We start from the raw sequence: 8,867 nt of genomic DNA, 5'->3' as shown, positions 1-8,867 counted from the left end.
AAGATGTTGAACATCTTGGATTAAATTTACAGAGAGAACATTCGAGTTAAAACATTTAAGAGTATAAATAGGTTATATTGAGTCCTGGTGGTATCTTGTCTTTAACCACTATCCCTAACTCCCTTCTCCATCCTCCTTAACTCTTGTCAGTCACTAATCCAAGAGTGTGCTGAGCCCACCACCACTTGCAGGTGTGGCATCCCAGTGTGGAAGATTCCTGGTTCATTTCAATCTCTTCCAAAATGGTGCCTTCCTCCTGCAGATCTGGGTACTCCTTAGGGGAAATGGCAGGGGGAGGTGTGTGCTCCACCCCTGCTGTGACCCATGGAACCTCATGCCTCTATCTCAGCTCCCATCTGGACCTGAGGTCTTTGGTTCCTGTGGGTTTCCGGGTAAGCCACTATCTGCTGCTACTCCAGTCGTCATAGCCTGTCCCCAGCTTTGTGCTGGAGCATGTCAGTCACTGGCAGTAAACCTGCCGGCTCCCACGCAGCCACAGCATCTCCGGTACTCCATGATGCCTTCATCTCTTCCTCGGTGTAGTCACCACTGGATTCTCTGTAATGCTTCCGCAGGATGGCACCTCCTTTATCTCTTTCTCATTCTACCCTCTTCCTCTTCCACCCCCAGCCTAGATAAGCATGCCTGTGCCTTATTCAGCCATCATGGAAACACACTCATTGTGTAAAGGTGCAATCCTAGTGTCAGCACTGGGGCATAGAGTACAGCCACCACCACCTGTGAAACTCCAGCACCCCATAGAGACACCGACTGGTGTCCCAGCTAGTCCATTTTGGCTCCAACTCACTTCTAATGCTCTGGGAAAACGAGAAGATGGACCAAATGATTGGTCCCTGAGAACACATGTGGAAACCTGGCTGAAGCTCCAGCACTGCCCACTGTTTTTATTGTTTTCCACAACACATTTTGGTATGTTAGGGTCCCACCTAAGAAAGGGCCTGTAGCCCCAGACAACACATTCGCCCAAAAGATAAAGGTCAATTTCTTTTTTTAAAAATATTTAGGGCCCGGCAGTGTGGCCTAGCGGCTAAAGTCCTCACCTTAAATATGCCGGGATCCCATATGGGCGCTGGTTCTAATCCCAGCAGCTCCACTTCCCATCCAGCTCCCTGCTTGTGACCTGGGAAAGCATTCAAGGACAGCCCAAAGCTTTGGGATTCTGCACCCACGTGGGAGACCTAGAAGAGGTTCCTGGCTCCTGGCTTCAGATGAGCACAGCACCGGCCATTGCGCTCACTTGGGGACTGAATCATCAGACAGAAGATCTTCCTGTCTCTCCTCCTCTCTGTATATCTGACTTTGTAATTAAAATAAATAAATCTTTAAAAAATATATTTATTATTTTTTGACGATTTTTACATAGTTGATTAAGCAGATAAGGGTCAAGGGCCGCAGGCAGGTGGGTAACATCACCATTCCCACATTCTCTTTCTCCTTCCTGTATCTGGGGAAAGGACAGAGATAAGGGGAGAAGCCACACCCAGCCTTCCAAACGCCTCTGCATCCTAAGATGGAGGACAGCCATCTGACACCACCCAGGGTCCCCAACGTAGGGCATGCTCCAAGGGTCCTACTCAAAAGGATTTGGTAGTTCAACAGTTCTGAAATACTGCCAATCTCACCACTCCAGGCATGATAAAAATCTCTCCAGGATCCACCACTTGATATTGTCCACCTTAAAGTCTCCAATTTCCCAGAAACTCACTGCCAACATTTGGCTGGGGTAGTTGATCAGTTTGTTCTGTCCTCTGTCCTTTGCTATGTTACCAGATGTCCTCTGCAGGCTCCAATATACCCCCAAGCCCCACATGTGCACCTGGATATGCTGTCCACTGCTCTATCTAAGCCACTGAAGAGGCCCAGCTCTGACGCATTACTCCACGATTAGACCATGCAACTTGCGATTTTCTCCATGGTTGGGCTTTTGTGTCCAGCGATTCACTTGGGGGTATTCCCTAGAAGTTTCATCTGAGGTGATTTCAGACCTGATTCTTGTGTGTGCTTACCAATATGGGTCCAGAACAATCCATCACCCCAATCAGCTTATGCATATGCTGGTAGTTGCAACTGCAGGGTCAATTCTGACTCAAGTCCTGTCTTCTACACAAACCAATTGGTGTTGGAGCACAGTCTAATCCTGCCCATCACATTCAGGCCTCACGCAAACCAGTGGGAGCTGCAACCTAGTCAGAGTGACTCACCATAACAACACCAGTCCTGCCCCATCCACTCATTCCTGTGCCTGCCAGTATGTACAGCAGACTGGTCCAGGTCCAGGTTATGACACATCCCATTCAGGTCTCATGCATGTCAATGGACATTGAAGCCCAGTTAAACCCAACCAGCCCCACTAGCCAGCCCACACAAGTGCCGGTGGGTACCACTCTGTCTAGCCATGTCTGCCCCAGCCCTGGTTCTCATGATCACCATCGGAGCAGCATCCCAGAGAGGGAAACACCAACTACTTTCCTACTGGGCCCACTCCCACTCCCAGATCATGCACTCTCCAGGAGTTTTGCAGTCTGACTTGACACAATTAGCCCCTAGTGCCAGCCTCTGCCAGCTGATGCTGCAACAGAGCCCAACCAACACTCACCAACTCTGGTTTATGCTTGCACCAGTAGGAACAATCAGCCCAGCCTGGCTTTTCCCTCATCTAGCTCACATGAGGCCAGCAGATTTGGTAGCTCTGCCTGGATTGATCATGCTCTCCAGCAAGAGCAGTGGTCCAGCAGAGTAGCATTCCACATTCTCCCTACCAGCTTTGTCCCCTGTCCCCCATTTCTCATGTGTGCTAATTGAATGCTACAGCTCAGTATGGCATGGCCTGACTCACCTTGGCATTTGGCAGTAGCTGTTGTAGCCTGGCCCACCCCAATTCCAGTTCCCACTGGCAGGGTTTGCAGCCTAGCCCAGTCCAGCTGGTACCCAGTCCTAGCCCTTATGCATACTGGTATGTGTTGCAATTGAACCCAGTCCCACCCACACTCTATTCCAGTGCTCCAATTCACCCGTGGGTGATGTGAACTGGTTCAGTCTTGTCTGCCTCTAATGTATGCCGGTGGGTACCTTTCCCTGACTGCTCTGTGCTGCTCCCTGTAACAGTTCTTGCCCTCACTTGCAGGAACTCTGTTCTGACAGAGGAGTTTCCTAGGCTCCTCCATCAGAAGCTCTCCCACTGCCAGATCTCACACACACCAGTGGGTCCATGGGCCAGCCCTGCTTAGTCCACCTCCTGTCCTAGCATGAACAGTGGCCTTTCTTGACTGGTCTTCAATCCATTCTGGTTCTTACTGTTGAATGTTTTAGCCCAGCCAAGGCTCGTCCTCACTCAGACACGACTCACACATGGCTCAGTAGGGGCAGAGACCTAGCCTAGTCCATCCTACTCCTACTCTGGTCCTCCAGAGCATCAGTTGGTGCTCGAGTCTAGCCCAGCTCAGTGCAACAAGCCCCAGTCCACACTTGGGCCAAGGACACTGCAGCCATATCCAGACCAGAACATAGCCCCCACTCAGGCTCTGGCACACACCAATGGGAGCCTCAACCCAGCATGGGTGTCCTCTTAGCTTCCCAACAAGGCCTGTTCCCAGGCATAGATTGCGCTCATGTAAGCTGTTGCTCTGACCCAGCTTGGCATAGCCTCTCATCTGTCTTGGCCTTTGCCTTAGATGCTGTAGTCTGGCATCCCTGGATCATGCAAACCAGTCGATGTAAGAGTCTAGCTTGGCAGCTTGGCATGACCTGTGCTCCAACCTGACTTCTATTCTTGCTGGTGAGCAAAGGCTTGCTCGGCCCTGCCCAGACCATCCCTTTCCATAACCAATCCAAACACTAGCCAACAGTTGGAGCTACTTTGCCAGCTTGCCCGACCCCATGTCTGGACCATGTGATCATCAGTGGGAGTTACCACCCACTAGGAGAGTTTCCCAGGTTCTCCCACTCAGCCCACTTCAGAATTCATACAGCCTCCTCAATCAGATTAGAAGGATTTTCACAATTTCTTCTCCAACTCATCTCAAAGAAAATATATTACCGCTTAAAGTTTCAAACACTACACGAAGGGCCTCCCATTACCAGTTAACTCTTCTCCAACAGTCAATGAAGCCAAAACCCTTGGGGAGAATGGCTTATGGGCATTGATACCTGAGATTTGAGGTGTCTTGTTCTCTTCAGCCAATGATTCATCCTGGCACCTGCTTCTGGGGAAGTTTGGGTATCAGTGAGAGGAACGTCAGGTTCCACTTTTTCCTTAAGATCTCAATTAGGCATCTGCACACCATAAAAGACTAGAGCAAACAAACTTTCCTGAGAAAAATCAGGTTTGACAAACTTGGAGAACAACACATTCCCAATAAACCACTGAAAACTTCAGGAAACCATATGACAATTCCACTACTAATTCATCTACAGACAAAAGGCAATCCCTATCAAAATTTCAGAATTTTTTATTTGGTAGAAATTCAAACATCCTTCTAAACTTCACATGGAAACATAAATGGCTGGGAAATTTGGAAAAAAAAAAGAATTTCTAATACCAGATACCATAATTTCTTTAAAGCTACAGTGTTCGATAAAAAAAAAAAAAGAAAGAAAGCTACAGTCCTCAAAGTAGTGTGCTACTGAGATTTGCAAAGAAACATACAGTAGGACCACAATACAGACAGTAGGTATTCCAAGACCACCAATGAAGGTTTGAAGTAGAAGATAGTTGTTTTCTGCAAAAGTTTGATTTATACATTAGGTACAGTATGAGATTACAATGAAATGGAATAATCACAATAACATACTATGCTAAAAGTTAGGTGAATACAGCCAATTTCACTTTTCCTATGAGAGAAAACACTTTATGACTTCTCTTGAGCGTATTCAAATTGCCAACATCACTACTGTTGTATTTTGAGGGTCTGATGTGATGGTTCAGTGGCTAAATCCTCACTTTGCACGTGTCAGGAGCCCATGTGGGCACCAGTTTGTGTCCCATTTGCTTCACTTCTCATCCAGCTCCCTGTTTGCGACCTGACAAAGCCTTGGGACCTGCACTCATGTGGGAGACCCAGTGAGGCTCCTGCCTCTTGGCCTTGCATCACTTCAGCTGCAGCCATTGTGGCCACTTTGGAAGTGAACCCACAAACAAAAGATGTCCCTCTGTGTCTTCACTACTCTGCCTTTTCTATAAAAATAAAAACTAGAAAAAAAAAAAAGAGGAAAAGCATATCTAGTTATACCAGCATTGGAATGCCATGAGAGTCAGTCCGATAATTAAGATGGATATTAAACAGCTGCAAAAGCAAAAATCCCATTCCAGACAGGACGGAGGGCCACACAAGTAAGATTTTATCACACTATTCAGAATACCACACAACTAAAAACTTCCGAACCGCTTAATACTGGAATTTCCTATGCAATATTTTAATGCAATTGGCTGTAGGTAATCAAAACCACAGAACAATGTATGAAACCATGGGCTGATTTAGGATTGGGGATAGGAGAAGACCACTGCAATCAGTAATTGCAAAAACATGGAAGCAATCAAAATGCCCATCAGCAGAAGATTGGATAAGAAAGCTTTGGTTCATCTACTCCATGGAATACTACTCAGCTATTAAAAAAAACAAAATGCAGTTCTTTGTGGCTAAATGGGCCCAACTGGAAACTATAATGCTAAGGGAAATGAGCGAATCCCAAAAGGTTAGATACCACATGTTTGCCTTGATTTAACCTGTAATTTTTGTTGGTTGTTGGTTATTTTTTGAACCTGTCATTGATACTGTCTCAACACAGATGTTTTGAAGAATTGAGCTTGCATTATTTTTAACATATTGTTTACTCAATACTATGTCAATTAATTCCATAACATTGTATATTGATGCTGATGTTTTGTTGGGGCTTTGAACTGACCGGAACTTTACTCTGTTAGCTCTACCTTCAGACCAGAGAAGGTCTCCCCAAGAAGCCACTGAACTTATCTGGACAACAAGATGCTGGACTTTATGCTAGGTATATGCTTGCAATGAAGGAATCTCAACTGAGCTTGAACTCAGTTATGCAGCAAAGTGGAGGAATCCACTATGGGGGGAGGGTTGTGGAAGGGATGGGGGGAATCCCCAGTGCCTATAAAACTGTGTCACATAATACAATGTTAATAACAATAATAAAAAAAAAGCCAATAGTTACAACCCCACTTGTGAGACCCACATCCCACATGCCAGTGCCTGAGTTCAAGTCCCAGCACCATTCCTAACTCAGCTTCCCGCCTGGCAGACAACAGATGACTATGTAAGTACCTGAATCCCTCCCACCCACAAGAGAAATCTAGATTGAGTTCCTGGCTTTACCCTGGCTGGGAGTGAACCAGCACATGGAAGCTCTCTCGCCTTCTCTCTTTCAAATAAAATGAAAAGAAGGGAATAAGTGAACTCAAAAGGAAATGATCTGTAACAAAAGCCAAAATCACAGAACTTAACACATAGAAAAAAAAATGACTACAGCCACAGATAAGGAAAATACTTCCTAAATGATACTAAAACCGAAACTAAAATCCATTAAAGGAAAACAGGAATTAAACCATTCTTCAAGCAGATACTATCAGAAAAATGAAACCATCAATTACAGATGAGAATAAAGTTTTTGTAAATCGTGTGTCTGACTAAGGACTTGCATTTAGTATAACAAGCTCTTACGAGTATACAAAGCCATCCCAACAAACACTCCACTGAGGAAGATACACAAAGGGCTAACAGGAACAGAAAACAACGCAAATCATCAGTAGCCTTTAGGAAAATGCAAATGAGAACTACAAGGAAATACCAGTACATACCTAATAAAATGGCCAGAACCAAAACAAGAGACAACACGTGTTTGCCAGGACATGGAAAAACCGGAAGCTCTACATTAATGGGGGGAATGTAAAAAGGTTTAACCACTTTGAAAAACATTGACAGTTTTTTAAAATAAATATAAATGTAATACAACACCTAGCAATTTCACTCTTTATTAAGAGAAATGAACACATATGTCCATAGGAAGCGTTATACTTAAACAGGCATATTATTATTCCTAACGGCCAAAAGCTGCAACAATCCACTGTTCAACTAGTAAACAAGTCAAAAGGTACATAAACCCAATGGAGTATTTTCACCAATAAAAATAAATGAAGTGGGGCCCAGCACAGCAGTCTAGTGGTTACATCCTCAAGTGGCATGCTCCGGGATCCCATATGGGCACCATTCAGGCCCTAGCTGCTCCAGCTTCCCATCCAGCTCCCTGCTTGTGGCCTGGGAAAGCAGTCAAGGATGGCCCAAAGCCTTGGGACTCTGCACCCATGTGGGAGATCTTTAAGAAGCTGCTCCTAGCTTCAGAATGTCTCAATTCTGGCCATTTTAGCCACTTGGGGAGTGAACCAGCAGACAGAAGATTTTTCTGTCTCTCCTTCCCTCTCTATTCTGACTTTCCAAAAGAATAAATTAATTAAAAAATTGGGCCAAGTGGTCTGGCCTAGCGGCTAAAGTCCTCGCCTTGAACACGCTAGGATCCCATATGGGCACTGGTTCTAATCCCGGCAGCTCCACTTCCCATCCAGCTCCCTGCTTGTGGCCTGGGAAAGCAGTCGAGGACAGCCCAAAGCCTTGGCACCCTGCACCTGTTTGGGATACCTGGAGAAGTTCATGGATCCTGGCTTCGAATCGGCATAGCATCAGCCGTCGTGGTCACTTGGGGAATGAATCATCGGACAGAAGATCTTCCTCTCTGTCTCTCCTTACCACTGTATATCTGACTTTCCAAAACAATAAATTAAAAAATTATTTTTTTTGTTGGAAAGGCAGATCAGATTTACAGAGAAAGAGAGTCAATAAAGAGGCTCATCCACTGCTTCATTACCCAAATGGCCATAATGGCCACAGCTGAGGTGAGCCAGAAGTTTCTTCCAAGTCTCCCACAGCAGGATAAGGTCCCAAAGTTTTGAGCCACCCTCTTCCTCTTTGTCAGACCACAAGCAGGGAGCCATGTGGGAAGTGCCCTGGTACCAGGACACACACTCAACCACAAGGGATCCTGGCACTTCCAGGTGAGCATTTACTCATTGAGCCACCATGCTGGTCTCTCTCAAGGGGGTTTTGTTGTTGTTTCTTTGTTTGTTTGTTTGTTTAATGTTTATAGATTTTATGGCAAAGTCAGACATACAAAGAAAAGTGACAGAGAAGATCTTCCATCCATTGATTGACTGCCTGTCGCTGTCCTGCAGTGATGGACTTGGTGCACGGTGATAATAACACGCGTGAACGCTGACTGATGGTCAACAGCCAAAGCTTATTAACAGGACCAGACTTTTAAAGGAAGGTTGTCACACAGGCATCCAGGGAGGAGGGGCTTGAGCCATTTACATTTAACAACAAAGTGCCCTTCCCCAAATCTAGCAGGTTCTCTATCTAAACCTGTGAGCCAGGATGTATCCTGCTCATTCATCTCTATAGCAATTGTTCCTGGTGCCTTCAGGGGAGATTGACCTAGCTATTGTCTCCCACAACACCAAAGATTCTGAATGTCCTTCTACAACTCCCTAAGTGACCCCCAATGGCCAGTGCTGCACAGATCCAAAGCAAGGAGCCAAGAACTTCCTCCAGTTCTCCCACATGGGTGCAGGGTCACAAGCCTTTGGGCCGTCCTTGACTACTTTCCCAGGTCACAAGCAGGGAGCTGGATGGGAAGAGGGTCTGCCAGGACTGGAACTAGTGCCCATATGGCATCCCGGTGCATGCAAGATGAGGACTTTAGCCACTATGGTATGGTACTGTGACCTCTCCAGTAGTTTTCATACCACACTGAAGAACCATCTGAAAATGTGG

The sequence above is a fragment of the Ochotona curzoniae genome, unplaced genomic scaffold (assembly GCF_017591425.1).
Source record: "Ochotona curzoniae isolate NIBS_2020 unplaced genomic scaffold, NIBS_Ocur_1.0 contig_437, whole genome shotgun sequence".
NCBI classification, from domain to species: Eukaryota; Metazoa; Chordata; class Mammalia; order Lagomorpha; family Ochotonidae; genus Ochotona; species Ochotona curzoniae.
Note: the sequence above shows the minus strand (reverse complement) of the source record.